At 43.9% G+C, this 22,016-nt stretch overlaps 1 protein-coding gene and 1 pseudogene across 1 annotated transcript in view; one reads left to right on the top strand and one right to left on the bottom strand.

The window, feature by feature from the left end:
* Nucleotides 1–22,016, top strand: part of EPHB1 (EPH receptor B1) — a 441,868-nt gene that overhangs the window by 112,992 nt on the left and 306,860 nt on the right. The gene's annotated exons all lie outside the window — the stretch shown is intronic.
* On the bottom strand, nucleotides 5,547–6,017 carry LOC107107098 (annotated as a pseudogene).

Below are 22,016 nucleotides of genomic sequence, written 5' to 3' on the forward strand. Positions count from 1 at the left end.
GTAGTAGTAGTAGTAGTAGTAGTAGTAGTAGTAGTAGTAGTAGTAGTAGTAGTAGTAGTAGTAGTAGTAGTAGTAGTAGTAGTAGTAGTAGTAGTAGTAGTAGTAGTAGTAGTAGTAGTAGTAGTAGTAGTAGTAGTAGTAGTAGTAGTAGTAGTAGTAGTAGTAGTAGTAGTAGTAGTAGTAGTAGTAGTAGTAGTAGTAGTAGTAGTAGTAGTAGTAGTAGTAGTAGTAGTAGTAGTAGTAGTAGTAGTAGTAGTAGTAGTAGTAGTAGTAGTAGTAGTAGTAGTAGTAGTAGTAGTAGTAGTAGTAGTAGTAGTAGTAGTAGTAGTAGTAGTAGTAGTAGTAGTAGTAGTAGTAGTAGTAGTAGTAGTAGTAGTAGTAGTAGTAGTAGTAGTAGTAGTAGTAGTAGTAGTAGTAGTAGTAGTAGTAGTAGTAGTAGTAGTAGTAGTAGTAGTAGTAGTAGTAGTAGTAGTAGTAGTAGTAGTAGTAGTAGTAGTAGTAGTAGTAGTAGTAGTAGTAGTAGTAGTAGTAGTAGTAGTAGTAGTAGTAGTAGTAGTAGTAGTAGTAGTAGTAGTAGTAGTAGTAGTAGTAGTAGTAGTAGTAGTAGTAGTAGTAGTAGTAGTAGTAGTAGTAGTAGTAGTAGTAGTAGTAGTAGTAGTAGTAGTAGTAGTAGTAGTAGTAGTAGTAGTAGTAGTAGTAGTAGTAGTAGTAGTAGTAGTAGTAGTAGTAGTAGTAGTAGTAGTAGTAGTAGTGGTGGTAGTAGTAGTAGTAGTAGTAGTAGTAGTAGTAGTAGTAGTATCCCACCCTCCCCACCAAGGCAGGCTCAGGGTGGCTTACAGACTTAGAGTTTTGCCTAAAAAGTAAAGTGTAGCCCCTGACAGTGCCAACATGATGACAACACTTCCCAGGCCCATAGCTATAGTGGGGCATTTCGGGGCTCTGCCTCCCCCCAAATGTGAGGCATGCTCCACAACAGCTGCTGCCCTCTCCCCCTGCCTCTCCCCCTCTTTCCCCTCCTCCCCTCCCTCCCCTCCTGTGACATTAAAAGGGCCCTTCAGTTGATCAGCAGGAGCATGTGGCCCACTGATCAGCTGGAGGGCCCTTTAAATTTTGCAGGAAGGGAGGGAAAAGGGCAGCCACATGCCTTTGAAATCACCGCTTGGAGTTCAGGGAAGGTGTGCAGGTGTCCCTCCCCATCCCCCCTCCTTTGCTGCCCCACAAAATTTCCCCATGCCCCAGCAACCCAAAATTTCTGGCTACGGGGCTGTCACTTCCAGAAGTGACATCAGCGCATTGCCAATGTCACATGAGGACATTTGTTTGGGGGTCGGATTCCCCCCACTGGCCAGCTGGCTGGTGGCAAGCCAGAGCCTTCAAAAGCGGGGCATCCCCCACACACCTGGGGACTGGCAAGCCTCATTTTAGGACTTTCTGTGGGTTTCTCCAGGCATGGTAAATAGAGCTGCTGAGGTGGTTTTATTTATCAAGATCTACTCCCTTGATGGTGTGTTTTCTGGGATGAACAATGGAATGTTTAACCTTAAGTGCTTATATGTCCTTGGATAGAGCTGTCTCCTCTTTATATAATGTAGGTCTGAGAAACACATTGTGCTACTTATATGTTGGCAGGGAGTGATCTTTGCTTTTCTTCATCTACCACAACCCTTTAACTTTAGGTCTCCATGAAGACTGTCATACTAGTCCTGATTTAGAGGACAGTATTCTTCTTGTGCATTAGAAACAGAAAACCAACACGTATCCAGTATTAATTTAACATTTTAGCCCTTTTTGGACATGGCCCCAAAGGTAAAGCATAACTGATTGCCTCAATGAAGATTTCTTTTAATCATTGCCTTGTCAGTTGCATTAGAAGAGACAGATTTATTAGTTTTTTTGCAGGTCCATTAATACTGTCCATTAATGAAATTTGAAAAACTCCAATCCTCTGTGTTTCCTACACTGTGAGTAGTGTAGCTCAGAATGGGGCCAATCAGATGTTGCTTCTCTTTGTATTGTAAATTTTGTAATCACCCTGTACAGGTTCCTCCAAAGGTTCCTTTGCCTTATAGATTTCTGAAAACAGTGAGCCTCTTTAGGTATAACTGTGTCCACCTGGTGGGGGAAAATTCTGCTCTTGATATAAGAATTGAATACTGTTCTGTGAGATTTTCAGATGTTTGGGGTTTGAAATTGTCTTCTCCATTTCTCCTGCTTTAGTTTCTTGAACTATTCCTTGTCTGCCTTTATCTCCCAAGATGCTTTGTTTCTTTCTCAATTTTCTTTCTTTCTGTTTTCCTCATGCTTTCTTATCTTCCACTCTCACCAACACATCTCTCTGTAATTTGTTTGCAGGCAGGTTGTCTCTTTGATTTACTGTGTCTTTTCTCAATAGGATTATGATAAATGGATTGCTTTGCTCAGCAAGAGCTGTACCAACACTATTTACTCAGGCTAGGTCAAGCCCATACACACAGAACAGAGGAGCTCATCTCCTAGTCTCTCTCTTACATTCCATACCTGTAATTGCCCCCCACCAGTCCTACAATGAACTGAGCTCTCATTGCAATAAACTGTGACCCTTCAGCTGCCATTGTCAACAGAATGCTAAACATCACACGAGACTGGTTTACATTATGAAAAGCACTGTATAGATGCTGCACAGCTCATCTGTCTATGGGGAAAAAGGCAAACCTGTTTTGGTTCATAATAAATGTTTTATATGTTGGCACTAAATAATGTCCTGATCTAATAGATCTTGGTAAGGATTACTCATGGGAGGAGCAGTACAGGAGGATTAGCTTTGACGAGGAAAAATTAAAGCCAGTGTACATCCAGAGAAATGGGTGTCAGTGTTGGCAGTGTTGGCAATCTGCAAGCAAGAACATAATCCATGTAGTATATTTTATTAGGACCAATGACAAAAAAAAAATTAGTGTGCAGGCTTTTGAATTTGCCAGGACTCTTCATCAGGGTGCGTGTTCCAAAAATCTAAAGGGGATGGAAAGCAGATATCTTAGGTTATGATCTGAAGAACTGGTCTTGCCAGCATCCTGTACAAAATTGTGAACACGATTTAAAAAGAGAGAGAGACTATATGGATGTATGTTTATTTTATTCAAGATCAGGCTGATTTCCAAATAAAATTTGCAGTGTTGGTTCTTTGTCAGATCCTGGATAGGAGAAAGATTCCTGTCTGATGGCAATGCAATTCTATGGTCCATCTGAGATATGGGCTGCTATTGCAGAACTTATGTCATCACAGCTATCCATTGGGCTATGCTCTTCCAGCAGCAATATAAAAGATACAGTAAGGGCAGTAAAAAGAAAGGTGCAACACAGTCATTATTACTACTACTACTACTACTACTACTACTACTACTACTACATCATGGGATTTTTACCTCTGGGCGGCTTACAGAGTATCATGTGTGCACACACTTTCTAGAATCCTAACTATGGCCACAAATTCAGGGGGATGGGAACCCTACCAGATACCCTCCGAAGGCTTTTCCCTGCAGATGTTCTTGCTTCTCCTTCCGTCTTTTTCCGGGCGGTCACATGCTTCTTTGCGCAGTTCTTTCTTAGAGGGACTTCAGTTAGCTGGCTTACAGCATCCCTAGCATTTCCACCACCAATCTTTCTGTCATAGTGTTGCTTCTAATTATGCCCTCCAACATCCACACATAGTCATGTAGTGATGGCAAAAATGAAATGATGAAACACTGTCCACCCAGAACACACAGCCGTGTTCTGAGGAAGATCCTAGAGTGCTTCTTGTAGTGCAGCTGATGCCATAGCCCTATATCTCAGACAGCAAGAACTCATTCATATAGCTAAAAGCTATAGTGCTTACCTAAGGTAGGCCTCTTCATCCAGTACAGCCACACATCAGGTTCTTCTGTTCGCTACTATGTGCTGGTCATGTATCGAGGACATCTTTTTGTCAGTCTTCCTCCTCCACTTCCTAGCAGCAACAGTGCTGGGTTGATCACCCCAGCAGGGAGCCTGGGGGAGAGGAAGAGAGGACCATACTGAGCTGTTGAAGTTCATCTTTCCCACACAGCCATGCTGTTGCTCCAGTGACATGGAGCAAGAGGCCAGTTCTGCTTTGTTCATTTTGTCTGTTCTCCCGTCCTGAAGACAGATGTACGAGTAACTAGTGTGGGTAGATTGAGGGTCACCTGGAATCATCATTAGAACAGAGATTACAGTTTCAGTGGTGGATGGCATCCTGACCACATCTAAGATCAGTAGGGTAACTCTGCCCTTTTTGTCCTATGCCCAGGAGAGATCCATGGGAGAGTGACAGATAACAAGTGCACCTTTCTTAATCATTGCCTCTCCATGCTGTGTCTGTTACTTTATTATTCCTCATGTACTGGGTGGAAGGAATGGTTTAAGCTGGGAGGATGATTGAAGAAGGTTAACTCAGGTCCCGTTCACACGAGGGGATTTGGGCCAGTAGCAGGACAGTTTAGGGGCGGAGCAAATGGCCGCGATCACACCACAACATCTGGGAAGCGTAGTGCTCTAGAAAGGTCTCCAAGTTGGAACAACCTACCGAGGTGGTTCATCCCAATGGTGCGCCGCAAACTGGGAGTCTGATCGCCGGCGCATCCTTGCGCCGGCGCGTCCCCGGCTCCTCGCCATCCGATCTGTGTTTTCTCCCCGGCGTCTGATCGTGCCGGGGAGAAAGGCGGCGCGGCCAGGGGATCCGTGGGATCCCGCTGCACCGTTTCAACTTTGGTGCGGCTTTTAAAAGCCACGCTTTTTGGCGGCTTTTCCCCTGCCGTGTGGCAGGGGCCTCAGTGCAGTTTTATTGGAAGTGTGTTGCCCTTTTCTGTTTGTTTTTCTTGATGTGCCCTGGCTTGTTTCTTGCAAGGGAAAGTGACTGATAAACGTGTGGAGTGGAGTGCCTGGTGTTCAGTCCTAAAGGAGGCTGTGCTCCTCATTACCTTCAATGGTGAGAACATAGCAAGTTTGTGACCACCAGGGGCACCCTTTTTGGTTAGTAGATATTTTTCCCATATCCCTTCTGGGGAAAATATTTCTGTAGCTTGTTGAGAAATGGAGTTTAGTTCCCAGTAATTGAAAGGGGAAAACATTTTAGAAAAACAGTCATTTTTCTTGGATTTTTCCCCCAAGCATTTAACAGTTTTTAATATGACATTGAAAAGAGAATAATATCAACACATCACTGAAGACAGCATTTTATAAATCAGGTATCACCATTGAAAAGCTCTTCTTCTGGCCACAATAGAACTTACTCCTGTGTATCTATAATAGTGCAGGCATAGGCAACTGAATACTTAAATTTTCAAGAAAGTGAAGGACATCTGGTTTCCCCCCACATTTAACCTGATAAACAGTACAATGAATCTGCTGGGTTTATTTTCATTACTAATTTCATGCTAGAAACAGGAACATAGAACCTTGATTTGATCCAAGGTCACTATCATCTCTTGGATCACAGAAGAGTCAACTCCTCCCACTTTCAAATTAGCACATAGACTTTCAATAGTAGCTCTGTCCCCAAAACATTGTCTTCATGAAACAAATGCACTCACAATCTGTGATTGGACATTGTACGGATAATTAGCTTTACAATAGTAAATGTCATTGTGTGTCAAGCCTAAATAAAATACAATGTGTTCCCATTCAGACCCAAGTTTTCTAGCAAGTTTGCTCAACTGCTGGTCGGTTGGCAGATTCTTCATCCCTGCAGGCCCAGCTAGTATAACTTCATTACGCTTTGCCTCAAGTTTGTCTTTCACCCATGGAAACTCTTGTAAGGACTCTAGAAAGGTCTCAAATTTCTTAGGCCCTCTTGTTGGCAAAATGTCAAGAAGCATCATGGTTTTCCTGTGGTTAGTGACTTGTGATCTTATTTCTTGTATGTGGTTCTCTGTTAGAATCCCTTCTTGGTAAAGATACTGAACAACACGGCCTTCTACCAGTAGTTCTGCACACAGCTCCAGGTGCAGGGAGCAAAGAACTTGTTTGTCTCTGGCATCCATCAAAATTAAGTGCAGGTGGTCATTTACCTAGCTTGAGTCACCATCTTTCTGGAAGCATATTTCTTGGACATTTTTGAGGAGGGCTGTGAAGAAAAGCCGTTTCAGGAGCTTCTGACAAGTAGCCATGCAATGGTGGTGAACATAGAATGCTTAAACTTAACTGTTTTGCTACCTTCCATTTCTCCACTTTACCTTCAAGGAGATGTGAGGTTTAAAATGTAAATGTTTTTCAAACATAGGAAGTTAGGGGAAATTTGGAGTGGGGAGAGTTGTTTGTTCCCCTGCACCATCTCTACTATCAGTTGCTTTCCTGAAGTGGGGTTTTAAAAACAAAGATAAAAGGACATTGCATATGTAATATATAGTTCTGTCCTCATACACAGGTCATGGAGGTGATGGCCAGGTCTAGTTGTTCCCCCCTCCCCAGCATATGACAGGCTGCTTCTGAACACAGAGGCCTCATTTAGCTGTCATGGGTAATAGTCATCAATAAATTTTTATCTTTCCTGAATTTGTCTAATCTTTTTTTTAAGTCTAAGCTAGAATTTATATATTTCATCTCACTTTTCCATCCAAACTGACTCCACCAATGACCCACAGGAATCTTACACAAATGAGAACTAAAATTCAATTTAAAACTATGTTCTTGGGGGAGATGAGTCTTAGCTAAGTAGGATTGCTTGAAGGAAGGTGTTCCAACAACGACTGATCATTTTTTTTGTACACTATGCATTATCCTTTCCCACCTCTCCCTCTCGGTGTGCTTTATATACTCTGTATATGCTCAGATAAGTGAGCAACGTCTATACTAATAGTGCCAGTGTCTTAATGACATGGTCACTGCCTCTTCTGTTCTTGATCCACAATAAAATAAGGGGTGTTAGAGCAGGCTGTATTTTTTAAATGTCAGCACAAAACCTTGTGATGGATTGTTGTGTTTAAAGCTTTTGCCACTCTTTAAACTTGTTTGCTTATTTTGTGAATAATTCCTGATCATAATGAATCAGCAGGAGATTGATAGGGATTGCTCGTTATGTACTCAGCGTTGTTCTGTGGCAATTCTGGAGCAGCAAAATGCGCTATTAAAAGCAAAGAGCCGGGGGAATGATGGGCCATAATTAGTTGTTGCTGTAATAGTTTTGATTGAATGTGTATAGATATTGTAAGCGCCTCTTTGGGGAACTGATGCTCTTAGGGAACTGTTAAACAGAGTGGTGCTTAGCAATTGAAAAAGGGTCATCCTGCTCTTACCGGTCTGCCTCTCCAGAGCCATAATTAAAACGTCTGGCAGTTATGGGAGAGCTCTGGAAGACTCATGTCAAAGTGTTCAAAATATGCTATTCTTTAGGAGAGGCCAGTTCATTCAGAATGCAAAAGACGGGATGGTGAGAGTACAGCTGCACTCTTTCTTCCTCCAAATTAGGAATGGGAGGAAAACCACAATGATTTCAGCCAGGAATACACTTTTTGTAAGTCAAAGTTTTCCTTCTGGCTGTTTTGCAGCCCTGTAGTGCTGCAGATGATAGGTCTGCCTGGATAGATTGTTTTTTCCCCTTTAAAAAAGTATATGCAATCTTTCTTCGAATGATCCTAAAAAGCACCACTCATCCAAAAGTGCCTCCCAGGTTACAGATAAGTCTCTGAATCTGAAGAGTTTAGTTCACACAGAGGCAAAGAAGACTTCTCCCATCTCATTTTGAGGCTCAAGGAGAGTTGAGAAAAATCTAGTTCCAATCAAGACCAGAATAAATTGTGATAATTTTTAATGTGAGGAGGGTTGAACATCACATTGTATTCTGAACTAAAGAGCTATTTGGGCTCAGATTCCGTTTACAAAGATTTCATTGATTTGGAAGCCAAAATTAAACTCATGCAAACTTTTTGGATGAACAAATCTTTCTGTGGGTAGTGGCAGCTTTTAATAAAACACACTCAGCCCTCTTTGGTCTTCCCATTCTGCCTTAGAATCTATTATCTGATATTCCTTTGAACTTAAGATATGCATCATCAATCCGTTGCTTCCATATTTAAAAAAGGAATGATAAGATTTTTTTTATGTGGGTTTTTAAACTTTTTGGTGTGTATTCAATGGGAAAAAATGCCATCAATGTTTCCTTCTACTGGAAATTGAAATACTTATTGTTTTTTCAGAGATGACATGTTCCTCGATTGTGGAAATAAGTACACTAGCAGCACACAATGCATAAAAGATATAATTCTCAGCATTGGGCAAGCTGTCCCCCCTCCAATTGAAACCATAAGATTTGACAAGGTTTTTTTGTTAATAGTGTTTGACCCATTTAAGTTATCAAAGGCTGTTGAGACACTCACAGTCTCTGAACTCCCTATCTTTATTATTCATAAGCAGAACAATATTGCCAAAATTAGTGTTAATTAGTATCAATCACATTTAGCTGCTGCCAGCTGAAGTCATACAGAGTCACATTTCCTGCTCCCGTTTGCTCCTTAAATTTACTCAGAGGCCTACAGCTCATTGCTGCTGCTTCTTTTCTTTCTCCTTTTTTTGACTGCTTGGGGTCTGTCATTTGTCAAGTTCCCAAAGTATTCGTGGCATTGTCTTGCTCCATTATTCTCCCATCTGTAGACATTATCCATGCCTTTCCCTGTAACTGGCAAACTCATTCTCAGCGAGGGAAGCCTGAAATACAGATTTAGACATGCATCCTTTGGAGTGGATCACAGCTGACTACAATTATCTCAGTTTCATGGCATCTTAGTGGAGATTCCTCAAGGAGCTCATGCATCCGAGCAAGAATGATAGCAAAGAAAGAGGGGAGGTAAAGCAGGCTTTGCCCTGGCCATTGTAGCCTGTATTATCTGCACCCAACCGGCTTCCTTCCCCCCCCCCCTCACATTTTTATCTGCCCTGCCTCCAGGAAGCTCAGGGTGATGGACATGACTGCTCCTCTTCTCCATTTCCTCTGCATTTGGACTCTGCCTTGCTGTTTCTGCTAATGTGCCTTTGGTGTATATCCTTTACGATCCCCTCATTTTGACTGCTTCTGTGGTAAGGAAATTCACAAGACCTCATCCATCCCCAGCAAAACCATGTTTCAAAGGAAGCTACCAACATGCAAGCTGTCTGGAAGCTGACTCCTTTTGGGAATGAACCAATTCCCCCCTCCCTTCGCCACCCTTCCCTTCTTCCTCCATACTGATTTGTGTCTGGAACGTGAGAAGAACATCACAGATGGATATTCTGCTCCTCAAAGAGTATGTTCGTGCATTTTAATTGCTGGCATCTTTACTTGTTACTGGTGTAATTGTGAGTAGACTTTGTTTTTGTATTGATAATTAGGGAGTAGAACAGATGGCGAAGGCTTAGTTTAAAGTAATGTGTCCATTAAAGGAAATCTACTGTATGCAGCTGATGAGTCTTCACTCTCGCAGAACCTGCTTGCTCTGAACAGTCCTTATATCTCCAGGAGAGTGGCTTAAGATTGGCCAAGGGTGGGATCCGCCTCTCCGCAGCAAATCTGATGAATGCTCTCTAGGGGCAAGCCATCCAGAATATAGGGAGCATGCATTTATCCCCCTCTCTGCATTTACATGAGGAATCTAACGCTTATGTAGCAGCTCAGAGGCAAGTGGGCATCTGGGATGAGTCTGTTTAAAAGAAATTGTTTTATGGACCAACTTGCTGCACATCCAGCCTCCAACTCCAATATGATGTGGGGAGGAGGAGCTTCAGCCCCTCTCACTTCTCTAAAACTACTCAGACTGGGACAGGCTGTACTGCAAGCTGCACATTCAGCAACAAAACAGCCCTCAGTGCTATAGTATATATACAGACTGAAAGCTGCTTGAACAGTAATCACCCCCTTATCATATTGAACCAGCCAAGCTAAGGGTCACCGCATACCATCCTTGCACTGCCACAGTTTACCTTCCCAACCATTGTTTTGGGGAAGAAGATATCTGAGCATATCCTCCAAGGCTTCCAATGATATGAAGTTTGGCTCACCTCCAGTATGTAAAGCAGATAGTCAATTCCCTAGCAAACTTCCTGGTGAATCCCCAGGAAAGCTTTGCTGTGCCCTGGGAAGCCCCCTCACTTGAAATGTAGGAATTAGTGTCTAGGAGAATAGCACAGGATACTGAGGTGAACTGTGCCTACTTCCTGCTCAGATAGTGCTTTTAAAAGGCAATGCTTTCCTTAATAAAAGCGCCTGGAGTGGCAGGATGAGGGAAGGGCACACTGTATGATATCTCCACTGTATGGCTTACTGCAGGATGACTCTGCAGTCCTGTGTTTGCCTAATGTTGGAAGGACCTCTGATACTCTTTAAAGAACAGACAGAGATAGGCTTGCCAAGTCCCCCCGGGGGGGCGGGGAAACCCCCACCCCAGAGGCCCGTTCCCTGCAGCCACCGGATTGGGCCCTGGGGGGAACTCCACCCCAACGTGCATGTCACCAGGAAGTGACACGACCACGCCGGGCACGTTGGGGGCGGGGCCACGGTCATCCAAGGGAAAACTCTATGGTTGAGCGTGCACTCAAGGATCGACCTGGGAGTCCCCCGCTTCAGGACGAGGTACAACTTGGCAACCCTAGACAGAGACCACAGAATCCATTGCCACGATGAAAGCTCTCACGGAGAGTCACTTTAGAACTGAAACTTTTGATGGAGAAAGTTGGGAGTATCCAGCAGTAACAGCATCTCCAGACAGAATAGCATCTTCATGGGAAGGAACATAACATCTGTGTTGGGAGGGAGTACCAAAGTATCAGACAAATGAGACTTTTTGGACTCTGGAAATTTAGGAGTAGCACATATTGGCTTTGCTTTGGTGCTTTGTGGAGTCAAGAAGGCCATTTTTAAACTGCCATTGTATTCCATTTTAGTAACTGGTTGCTAATGGATTTTTTCTGTCATTTCAGACAGACCTGGCCATTTTAATAACTGGCTGCTAGAGGAATTTATTTACCTGTGAAATGTCTACTAACACCAGATATGATATTCTGTGCAACAGATGTCAGTGTACTAATGATGCAGCACCTGTGGTTTAATAATCTGTCAGAAAAGACAAATGGGCAAACAAACAACCCTTGAGAATGCTACCACACAGTTGAAAAATGCATGGACGACTTACCAGGAACATTCGGGCAGATGCCCTCCAAGTTCACTGTCATTGGAGCCTCATCACAAAATAGTTCTTGGGAAAACACCTCACGATGAACAGAAGAAGCTGGCTCATTATCTTCAAAAATGATGCTGCGTGCCAATCTCTTGGGCTTCACGCTACCATCTCCTTTCAGGATGCTGTGTAACTCCCTATAATGGGGACACGTGACTGGGGAATTCCCGGACTCTGGAGTATGAGCTACCACTCGCTTGTACTCAAGCAACAAAATTTTTGTTTTTGTGTGGCATTCCTCAAGTGTCCGCCTATGGCTATGACTGGACATCTCCTCTGAAATCCTCTTATCACAGTCATAATTATTGTGAGATGATCGCAGGGCTTGCTGGATTCTTCCCCCCCCCCCAATGCAGGGAGGTCAAGAATTTCCTGCTCCTTCCAAGCTACCCACCTTGCCCCACTCATCCTTCTTGTAGCTGACCAACAAGACCAGCCTCATAGCTAAGCATACAAACCACTCACCAACTTCAATCCACAAAGACAAGAATTTTGCCTCCCTGAGACATATACCTGTGATCCACTTGGCAACAAGTCACTTACCAACCAATCGTGTCTAGGCATAGATGGGCTGCATGGATGGGTGAACATCAGGATGTTCGCTATAGACACCTTCTTAGGTTAGCAATGCCTGTCACACCAGTCAATGATGCCCTGAGCACCTGCTGCCCAGTGAGCTCCTTCTCTCCTCTTGTTTCCAGGTAACAACAGCCATGATCTCACTGTATCAATACAGCACTTGAGATGCCTTGGCTCCATTGGAGTCAAGGCATCTCAATGGTGCCGCTATAGCACAGAAATGCTATATAGCTTTAGCGCTATAGCACTCAATTTAGAACATTAAAAAAAATTCCGAGGAAGATCACATGGCAAAAAAGGGTGGTGGTGAGGAAAGTGGCACTGTTTGAAATGACAATAGTGCTTCAGAGATGGCTCATGAATCGAAGGAAAGTCGCTGCATGAAACCCCCATCTCCGTATTGCTTTACTCGAACTCAGGCCAACAACGAAGAACGTCCTGTTTAGAATGGTAATATGAAAGGGACCCTTGTCTTTTGCTTGTGATCAGTAAGTGCCAAAATGAGGATTTCTGAGGAAAGAGAGAAAGTTTCTGGCTCTCTGGAGTATCTGTGTCTTCTGCACATTGAAGAATGTTTCAAAGTGTGAAATTAGCGTAGCTCTTTGTGTGTATTTGTGAATATTGTTAATGTGTGGTAGAGAGCATGAAGGACATTTTAAAACTGAGTGCTTATTCTGGGTATTGCACGTTTGAGAGCCATTTTGGTGTAGTGGTGAGGAACATGGACTCTAATCTGGGAGAACCAAGTTTGATTCCTCTCTCTTCCACATACAGCTGGGTCAGTTACAAGGTCTTTCATAGCTGTTCTCTCAAGGGCAATTCTGGAGAGAGCTCTTTCAGCCCCACCGACTTCACAGAGTGTCTGTTGTGGAGAGGGGAAGGGAAAGGGATTGGAAGCCATTCTGAGACTCCTTTGGGTAGTAAAGTGTGGGGTATAAATCTAATCTCTTCTTCTTTTTCTTGATGCTGCGCTGCAGATGCAGCAAGCAGAAATGCCTCTTGCAGTGCTATATGATGCAGCTCATGGACTTTCCCCAAAGGAAAAACAAACACATAAGAATAATCATGAGGGTTTCTTTTTTTCCTGGGCTGTGGAACTAGGAGGGACATGTGGGAGTCTCTGCGTGGGTGACTTGAGTAGGTGATGATGGAGGTTTGCTGAGAGGCTCAAAATATATTTCCGAACAGAATGTGGGTGATTCCTGCACAAATCTGTCTACTGATCATATATTTTAAAGTATGTGTATGGATCTTTTGTGTGTTCTCCTTTCTTCCCCGTGCTTTAAAATGTTTGCTAGTTTTGACTTTGCAGAATGGGCTAACAATTTCTAATAACACCTCTTTGTTGGCTATAGTGCTGAATTCTTCAAAGTGTTTGGCCAGAGAAATATCTCAGACTTTTTTGCTTATTGGGAAATCAGATCCCCCACCCCCATCTTTGCTTTCATTGTGTTTGTAGTCATAATAGAAAAGTGATCTCTGGTATTGCTTCAGCCTAGTAGGTACCAAATGGGTTGATCTGTTGGGGTAGCAGTTGTTTGAAAATGTTAGGTCTCTCATGTCATTGCTTGAGATTTTCCTAAGAGTCCCTTCTGTACTGACCTACCTGTGTTCCTGTCTTTTTTTTTATACAGAAGCACAATGCTTATTCGGCTGAATATTTGATTTGGGTTGAAGTAGCAAAACATCTTGTCTTCCAGCCATTTGGACATCTAGCTTATTCCCTACTCTCCAGTTGTATCTGTTTAACATTCACAGTGCAGTTTAGCTTTCTTACTGAATATTCAAGTTGCTGGTGTCTACCTGATGCTGCACATTATCTGCCAAGTGCATCTATTGTCTGTTGTGAGGAAAGGATCTGCCAATGCTATTGGGCAGTGCATTCTGAACTTTTGATAATTATGATTCCTGGGTGTGATGTATCAAATTGTCTAAGTGGGTATGCACATATCTTTTACTGCAGCAAAACCAAACACGTTAAAGGAAAAAGAAATTGAAACTGCTTTTTATTTATTTATTTATTTAAGGTATTTCTTTCCCTGTCTCTTGAGAATTGTGTGTCGTCCCAGATTATATCTTGGGCACATTCAGTTAATCCCCAGAACAGTGACATGTGCATTTAATACCGCAGTGTCAGTCATGCTGCTTGCAACTAGTTTCAACATACTAGGACCCCACCCCCACCCCACATACACATACCTTTACATATATTCTTGGATTCTAAATTAACTGCAACCATAAAAGAAAAAAAAGGATCTTGGAAAAGGATTCTTCTGAGAGTAGTGGCACATTGCAGTCAACCCGGCAATGGTTGTAGTGATTCTAATTAAAGGGTTAGAAAACAGACTGTTAGGAGGGACATATAAGAATAGATGGGATGGAAATTGAGATTGAGGGGAAGACAGCAGGAAAAAAGGGCGTGAAACCTCTGACAACAAGAAAGCAGATGAAAGAGCTACTGAGAATGAAACAGCAAGGCATAGAGGGGAATTGGAAAGATGGTTCTGAAGCTTCTTGCCTGATTAATGATGCTCAGGTTGTGATCCATTGTAATCCCCTCATTAGCAAGCTGAGAAAAGTAATTTTACACTGGCCTCTGACCACCTTTCCCTCTGCTGTCCTCCCCCCCACTACTGGTGATTGATTGTCCTAGCCTTTTCTTTGTTGTCCAGATGGACACATGGCCAAGGTGGTGCATTAGTTGGTGCCAAACTTGATGTCCTTCCTGGAAAAGCACAAGGTTCAAATCAGCCAACTGACAACCATTCATGGCTTTGAAATAAGTGGATGGTTTGTAGCATGAAATTATTATTTTGGACCTACATCATCATCATCATCATCATCATCATCAGAAGAAGAAGAAGAAGAAGAAGAAGAAGAAGAGGAGGAGGAGGAGGAGGAGGAGGAGGAGGAGGAGGAGGAGATTGGATTTATAGGGGCTGAGAGAGCTCTTGACAGAAACTGCTCTTTTTCAAGAACAGCTGTGTCAGAGCTATGGCTTGCCCAAGGTCATCCAGCCAGGTGCAAGTGGAGGAGTGGGGAATCAAACCCGGTTCTCCCAGATTAGAGTTGGCGCACTCAGAGTGGCTTACAAACTCATTTCCCTCCCCCTCCCCCTCCCCACAACAGACACCCTGTGAGGTAGGTGGGGCTGAGAGAGCTCTTGACAGAAACTGCTCTTTTTCAAGAACAGCTGTGTCAGAGCTATGGCTTGCCCAAGGTCATCCAGCCAGGTGCAAGTGGAGGAGTGGGGAATCAAACCCGGTTCTCCCAGATTAGAGTTGGCGCACTCAGAGTGGCTTACAAACTCATTTCCCTCCCCCTCCCCCTCCCCACAACAGACACCCTGTGAGGTAGGTGGGGCTGAGAGAGCTCTTGACAGAAACTGCTCTTTTTCAAGAACAGCTGTGTCAGAGCTATGGCTTGCCCAAGGTCATCCAGCCAGGTGCAAGTGGAGGAGTGGGGAATCAAACCCGGTTCTCCCAGATTAGAGTTGGCGCACTTAACCACTACACCAAACTGGCTCTCAATGGTGCCGCTCACACATTCTTGGATAGCTACAGCTCCAAGTAGTCTAACAAATCCATTTACTTTTTCTAAGAAAAAATTTCTTGAAGTTGAATCAAAAATTTCTGGAATTGATAAGTAGCACTTATGTTTTTACAAAGAATTTGTAATCTGATATATATATATATATATTTATAGATAAAACACCACAATCTAATGATTGCTGCAGGTACCAGGAGCTCTAAGGTATAGGAAGAGCTGCTGTTTCTGCAGATGCTACTGCCTTTATTCCAGGGGAAACTGCAGGTCCTTGTGCATATTCCCTTGTGCATACAGAGCTGCTGATTTCAATGAAATGAGGCCATACACCTCTTGTGCACAAGACTTTTGGGCTCTGTATTGAAACCATGCAACTGGATTGTATCAACTATGCAAGTAGTTCAGCAGCCCTCTGAGTTCCCTCTTTGGTTCCTTCTAGATCTAGTTTAATGTAATTGAACAAGGTGCACAGTGACACAGTTTTGCCACAAGCATCAACTTTTAACCAAAGTGCTTGAGAAGGTAGTACTTTAAGGACTAGATTTGCGATTCAATAGTGCTTTTAGGCTGATCCTTGAGCATGGATCCCAAAGAACATTCATGGTTCAGATAATATTTCATCAACTTTGGCTGGTGCTCTAGTTGCATCTTCTCCTGGAAAGTGATGACTCTGTCATAGTTAGCCATGCAGTGGTAATATCCAAGTTGGATTCCTGCAAATAAATGGAGGTCTGCCTCTGAAGAGTATTCAGAAATTTCAACTAGTCAAGTTTATTTATTTATTTATACTTTCGATTTCTTATACCGCTCTAATCCCGAAGGTTCTCTGAGTGGTTTACATTGCAAATTACCAAGTCTTTTTTTTTTTAATCCCCTGAAGGCAGGGTAGCTTTATTAATTTTTGTTACACCTGCAGACTAACAGAAAAGAAAAGGGGGAGGGAAAAAGTACCCCAGGATAAAAGGACAGTAAATTAAGCCCACACTATGACTAAAAACCCAAGAGGGAAGATCCTTAACAGTTAGTATTCAGTTAGTATTAAAATTTATAACTTTTCGTTTAAGTCAGTGAATTAAAGAATTAATCAGTCCATGTTAGTATTCAGTCCAGCTTCTCAAGTGTGCATCAAGTCTCTTTCATAATCTTCATCATTTGCGAGTCTTTATTTTATAAAGAGTTACTTTGGTCCTCTATGTCGCAAGTCATATGTCTCTCTGACCGAAACACCTCCCGCTGCACCTTGGTCTTCGTCCGTGTCTTCTGCAGTGCCTGCTCCGCCGTCTCCTTCCTGTTGTTCCTCTTCCTTCGATCCAAAGTGCCGTTTCATCCATTCTTCCGCTTTTGGAACCGAGTCGATTTTCTCCTTTTTATCTCTGTATTTAAACACGACACCTTCAGGAAAGTTCCAAGAATAAGGAATTTGGTTGATCTGCAGGGTTGAAATCAGGTCTTTATACGCTTTCCTTTTCTGACGAACCTCAAACGGAGTGTCCGCTAGGACCCTGATGACTGTTGCTCCCAGCTTCAGAGAACTTGCCGCTGTTCCTTTAAGGATATCATCCCTAGTCTGTCTTCGGAGAAACTTGATGACAATTTCGCCCGGCAGGTTGTTCCACTTTATATATTTTGACTATGACCGATAAATCACCTCAATTTCCAATTCTGCTTCTGCCGTTGACACCCCCACCGCCGACGCGATGAGCTCTGCCATCATCTTTTTCAAGTTTTCTCCTTGCGATTCAGCAATCCCCTGAAACCTGAGTGTCTTGTTTGCTTTTTCCATTTGCAAGTTCAACAATCTTCTTTCCTGCAAGTCTTGCCTCTGTTCCAACAGACCAATCTTCTTTTTAACTTTCTTGGTATCGTGTACAGTCTCTCTAAGTTTTTCCTCTGCCTGTATCGATTTCTTGGTTAGCTCGGCAATTTGCTGTTGCTGCTTTGCAAGGCTCTGGTTTGAAGCGGTCATCTGTTGGTTAATACCATCGAGCCTCTCGTTGATCGGCTCGAGCAGTTCCGATAGCATGGAGAACACGTCACCCATCTCTTCCGGTCTCAGACTTTGACCGCCCCGCCCTGCTATTCTGCCTGGTTTACCTCGCGTGTCGGCCATTTTCAACTTTGTTTACACTAGAAGAACCTCTTTCACCCTTCTTCAAAACACGCCCACTTTTCTTCGCAAACGCAGCTAAGTCTCTCACACACTTTAACGTTTGTCTTCTCTCCTCCCCCCTCCGTTTATATAACACAGTTCGTTTGTTTACGTCTGGGATTTCTTCCCAACGCCGCTTTCCGTTGGGGGGGGGGGGAGAACTCACTTTTAAAACTTTTCCGCTTGGCTCTTTCTCCAAATCATTGCCGTTCTATAAATAGACCCCTTGTAGCTTCACTAATTCGCTGATCTTCTCTACTTGTCCCGGTCGGCATCAGCTATGCTCAGTTTAAAACCGAGCCTCGCAGTGGACGGACCGATTGGGGCAAAAAGGAGTGCCTCAATTCTCCGGCATTACACCATCGAAGAGGTCGCCCCCCCAGCGCCCCCGGCTTGGAGCCTATGACTAAGGCTCACCTGGGGGTGTCACTTGAGGTGGCACCCCTCCAATCCCACTGGAGCGCAGATCACCTCCCCAGAGGTAGGGGAGAGCGTCCGCCATCGCCGAGCCACAGACCGGAAGTCCGCAAATTACCAATTCTAACTAGGGCCACATAGTATTGGGGGAAGGTGAATACCTAACAGGCACCCTGCCGGTTGTTAGTTAACTAGGACTTGCTGTCTTGCTGATGCTTAAAGGTTTGCTTTTGTTATGTTTCTAGACACAATTTAAAATATTGGTTTTGACCTGAAAAGCTGCAAACAGCCTGGGACCCCAGAGTGTCTGAAGAAATGCCCTCCTATGTATGCACCCACTCATTCATCAAAGTCATTGTTTGAGGCCCTGATCCAAAGTATCTCCACCTTCAGAAGTTAGCCCAACAGGCTTGGATAAAAATGTCTGGTCTCTTGTAATAGAGGCTTAATTTATGGAAATAGGTAAAGCTTTCCATGGCATAGAGGTAAATAACAATCCTGTCTACTTTGTTGTTGCTGTTTCTGTTACTGTCCAATGTATTTTTAGATTTATTATGTCTTAATTCATGTGGATTTTATTTGACATTTCATTTTCTATTGTAAGCCGCCTTGAAGTCCTTGTGATGGAGTGGCAAGGTATAAATGACTTTGAGCTTGAACAAAAGTGGGTTAATTCTTGAAGTGCTTTAAAGGTGAAGCAATTTAAAAATTATAATGCATGGGCTCGGAATCCCATTTTGGAGACATCTCACAGCTGGACTCTTTTCGGAAATTCATATTTGCAAAGGGTGTGTTTAAACTTAAATCAGTCAACTTAAACTTGCCTTGATCCCGTGCCTTATCCACTGCCTGCCATTAAACAGATTATGTTCTTCTCATTTTTCTTATGCCAAGAAAAGCTTTACCACCTTGAATTCTGCATTTGGAACAGCTTTTTCAGAAGCAGAGTCAGTAAAAGAGTTGGCAAACCTGTTTGGTACCTCTTAAGGAAAAAGAGGGAGAGACGGAGAGAGAGAGAATCTTTTCATTCACAATAAAGTTCAGTCATCAGGAGAGAAACTCTCAGCCTAATGCTCTGCAGATGTTTTCTATGGAGCAAAGGGCACTCTAATTGACCACAGGTGTGACCTGTGGCTAGGTAACATGCTCCCCTGCCTTGGAGAGGCTTACCAGAGGTCAGGTTCTAATCCACTGTCTTCAGAAGCTTTTATCCATCATAAACGAGTGGGGCTGAGGAGGCTGAACAGACTAAAAGGAAGAAGAAAAGAGCAAACCGTGCTGTAATAGAACCAAGCACTCATTTGTCATGTTAGAGCAAAGCTGTGTGACAAGCTCTGTCTGCTAACACTAATCCCCCTGTGTATTACAGTCATGCACTGCAGCACAGATAAGGAAGCTGAGCTTAGGGGAAGGCAACACCGACCTCCCCCTCCTCTGGTAGGGGATGATGGAAAAAACATATTTGTCCAATGGAGGTATTTTTCCTTCAAACCCCCCCCCCCGCCTTGAACTGCACCAGACAACAGTCTCAAACAACACCCAGTACTGCCAAGACTAGAGTATGCAAAGAGTTGTTTGCAGAGGAAGCACCTTGCTGGCTGGAGTTTATCGAAAGTACATTCCGGCGTCCGTATGAAGCCAGAAAAAAAAGTCCTTGGGGAAGCCAGTCAGACACATACTAGGCCGCTAGACAGGAAGGAAAGATGGAGGAGAGAAAATCCTTTTGAAATAAACAACTCCCTTTGGTGTGTGTGGGGGGGACGCTGTCAATTTAGTGATAGAGAGAAGGCTAGCCAAGGGAATGGGTAAACAAACTGATTCACTAGCATAGAAATCACAGACTTTGAGTTTGGAATTCTACCTCCTCTTGTCCTAGAAGTTTCTTGTACTTTGCCTGATGTAGATACAGTTCATCTGTATGTAGACATCAACCCAGGAATGATTTCTAAGTAACTGTATTGAGCAGAGGCACTGATTAGCTTAGAAGTATTTGCGGGGAAGATTCCTGACTGCCCTGTGAAGTTGGATCCCTCACACATGTAAGCAGACCCACTGGTGAGAAGGGCTGTAGTTGTGGCTTGAAAAGGCAACTTGGAATATTCATTGCTAGCAGATCCATGTGCAAGCAAATCCTGCCTCTTGCTTGACATGGCAGGCAAGACAAGACCTATGGTTAAGCAAGCCAGCTCCATGCACTTACCTGCTGTTTTAAGGAGCAACTTGGGCAAGGCGTGGTGTTCCTCACAATACGTAGGGGAATCTTTGAAGAACCTTGGAGAACCCTTATGGGGGCACCAGTGGGGAAAGGCACAAATTGCTCCAGCAGTTGCAGGGTCAGGGGGGATAGAGGGTGGTGCAGCAGAAGGAACGCAGGCAGACACCTATCTTGGTGAAAACATGGCCACAGCTTTTTATTGTATACAGCTGAAAGGAGCCTAGGCACAGCATGGGGATGGATCCAGTGCTGGGCAACCTGCCTGCCACCTGATAACCAAACTCCCCCAACCCACGTGCCAGGGGATGACACTAGGGACTTACCTTTAAAGTAAGAGGACTTACCTTTAAAGAGAGGACTTACCTTTAAAGTTTAAAGAGAGGACTTACCTTTAAAGTTTAAAGAGAGGACTTACCTTTAAAGTTTAAAGAGAGGACTTACCTTTAAAGTTTAAAGAGAGGACTTACCTTTAAAGTTTAAAGAGAGGACTTACCTTTAAAGTTTAAAGAGAGGACTTACCTTTAAAGTTTAAAGAGAGGACTTACCTTTAAAGTTTAAAGAGAGGACTTACCTTTAAAGTTTAAAGAGAGGACTTACCTTTAAAGTTTAAAGAGCAAACTGGCCTCCCTGAGGTCCTGGACTCCTCTAAAATCTTAAACTAAGGACTTTTTTTTTTAAAAGGCTTGCCAAGTCCCCCAGGAGGTGGGGAAACCCCCGCCCAAAAGGCCCGTTACCCGCCGGCGGCAGATCAGGACCGTTGCACTCAGGATACCACCATTTGGGGACCTAGTGGCAGAATACAACAGTTTAAAGCTCTTTGCAACGGTTAGGGACGGAACGCAGATGTTCGCCATGTGAACGCCGGTAAGTACACCGATTCCAACCGGCACCTATACCGTTGTAAATGCCCCATCTGAACGCACCCTAGGAGTGGCAAGACCCTAGGTTCCATGTGGGTGCCAGCTGCTGCATGGTCCCCTTTCCACTTTGTGGTGGAAGCCAGCTAGCAGCCCTCAATTGGGCAAGAGGCTCCACCCCCAGGACCCCTCAAGGGAGTCCCCAAACAAGGGAAGGCAGACATGCAGGCCCAGCCTCCCCCCCCAAATAATCCATCCCAATGCCCAAACCACCCAAGCTGTGACAGAATAAATAAAATTACAAGATACAAAACATGACTTGTAACAGCAGAAATGCAGAACACAGAGGATGGGTAGGTGGAAAACTGCTGTGAGAAAACTGATGGAGTGAGATGGCTTTGGCTCAGGTATAATTAGCCACAGTGGGTGGCGTTACCCTGCCTCCTGGGGTGGGGCTGGCTGACGAAGGCTAGCCAGCTCAGCCCCTGGCCTATGCAGTCTTCCCTCAACCCAGCAGGCAACATCACGCTGTCAGACATCCTTCTTCTGCCTCACCGTTCCCCCTGACCAGCAATTGGTGGAACTCAGGTAGGTCTCTGCTGTGCTTCCCAGGATAAATTGAGAGTAAAATGGATCATGACAGCAACTGCAATAAATGTAGTTGGTGTGAGCTGTGTGGTATAGTGGTTAAAACGCTCCCTCTATGCTGTGGAGTTTTGTGAGCAAAAATTCTACTTTGTGAGCGAGTTATTTGGCTACTGCATAAATTAGTTTGCTCTGGAGCCACATCCTTCCTGAGCTAAGAAAACAATCTGTGAGCTGGTGGCTATAAAACTGTGAGCTAGCTCTCACTCACTCAGCTTAGAGGGAACACTGCCTAGGACCAAGGAAACCTGGATTCAGATTCCCACTCTGCCACATAGCTTGGTCACCTTGGGCTAGTCCCTGTCTCTCAGACCGATTTCCCACAAGCGCTGCCCCGCGTCTACTGAATCCTGTTTTTTTGAGGATTGAGTAGACGCGGGGGAAATCGTGCGAAGCTGTGGGGCAAAATGCAGCCACACAGCAGCTTGTGT

This window comes from Gekko japonicus, unplaced genomic scaffold, assembly GCF_001447785.1.
Source record: "Gekko japonicus isolate JY-2015 unplaced genomic scaffold, Gekko_japonicus_V1.1 scaffold235, whole genome shotgun sequence".
NCBI lineage: Eukaryota > Metazoa > Chordata > Lepidosauria > Squamata > Gekkonidae > Gekko > Gekko japonicus.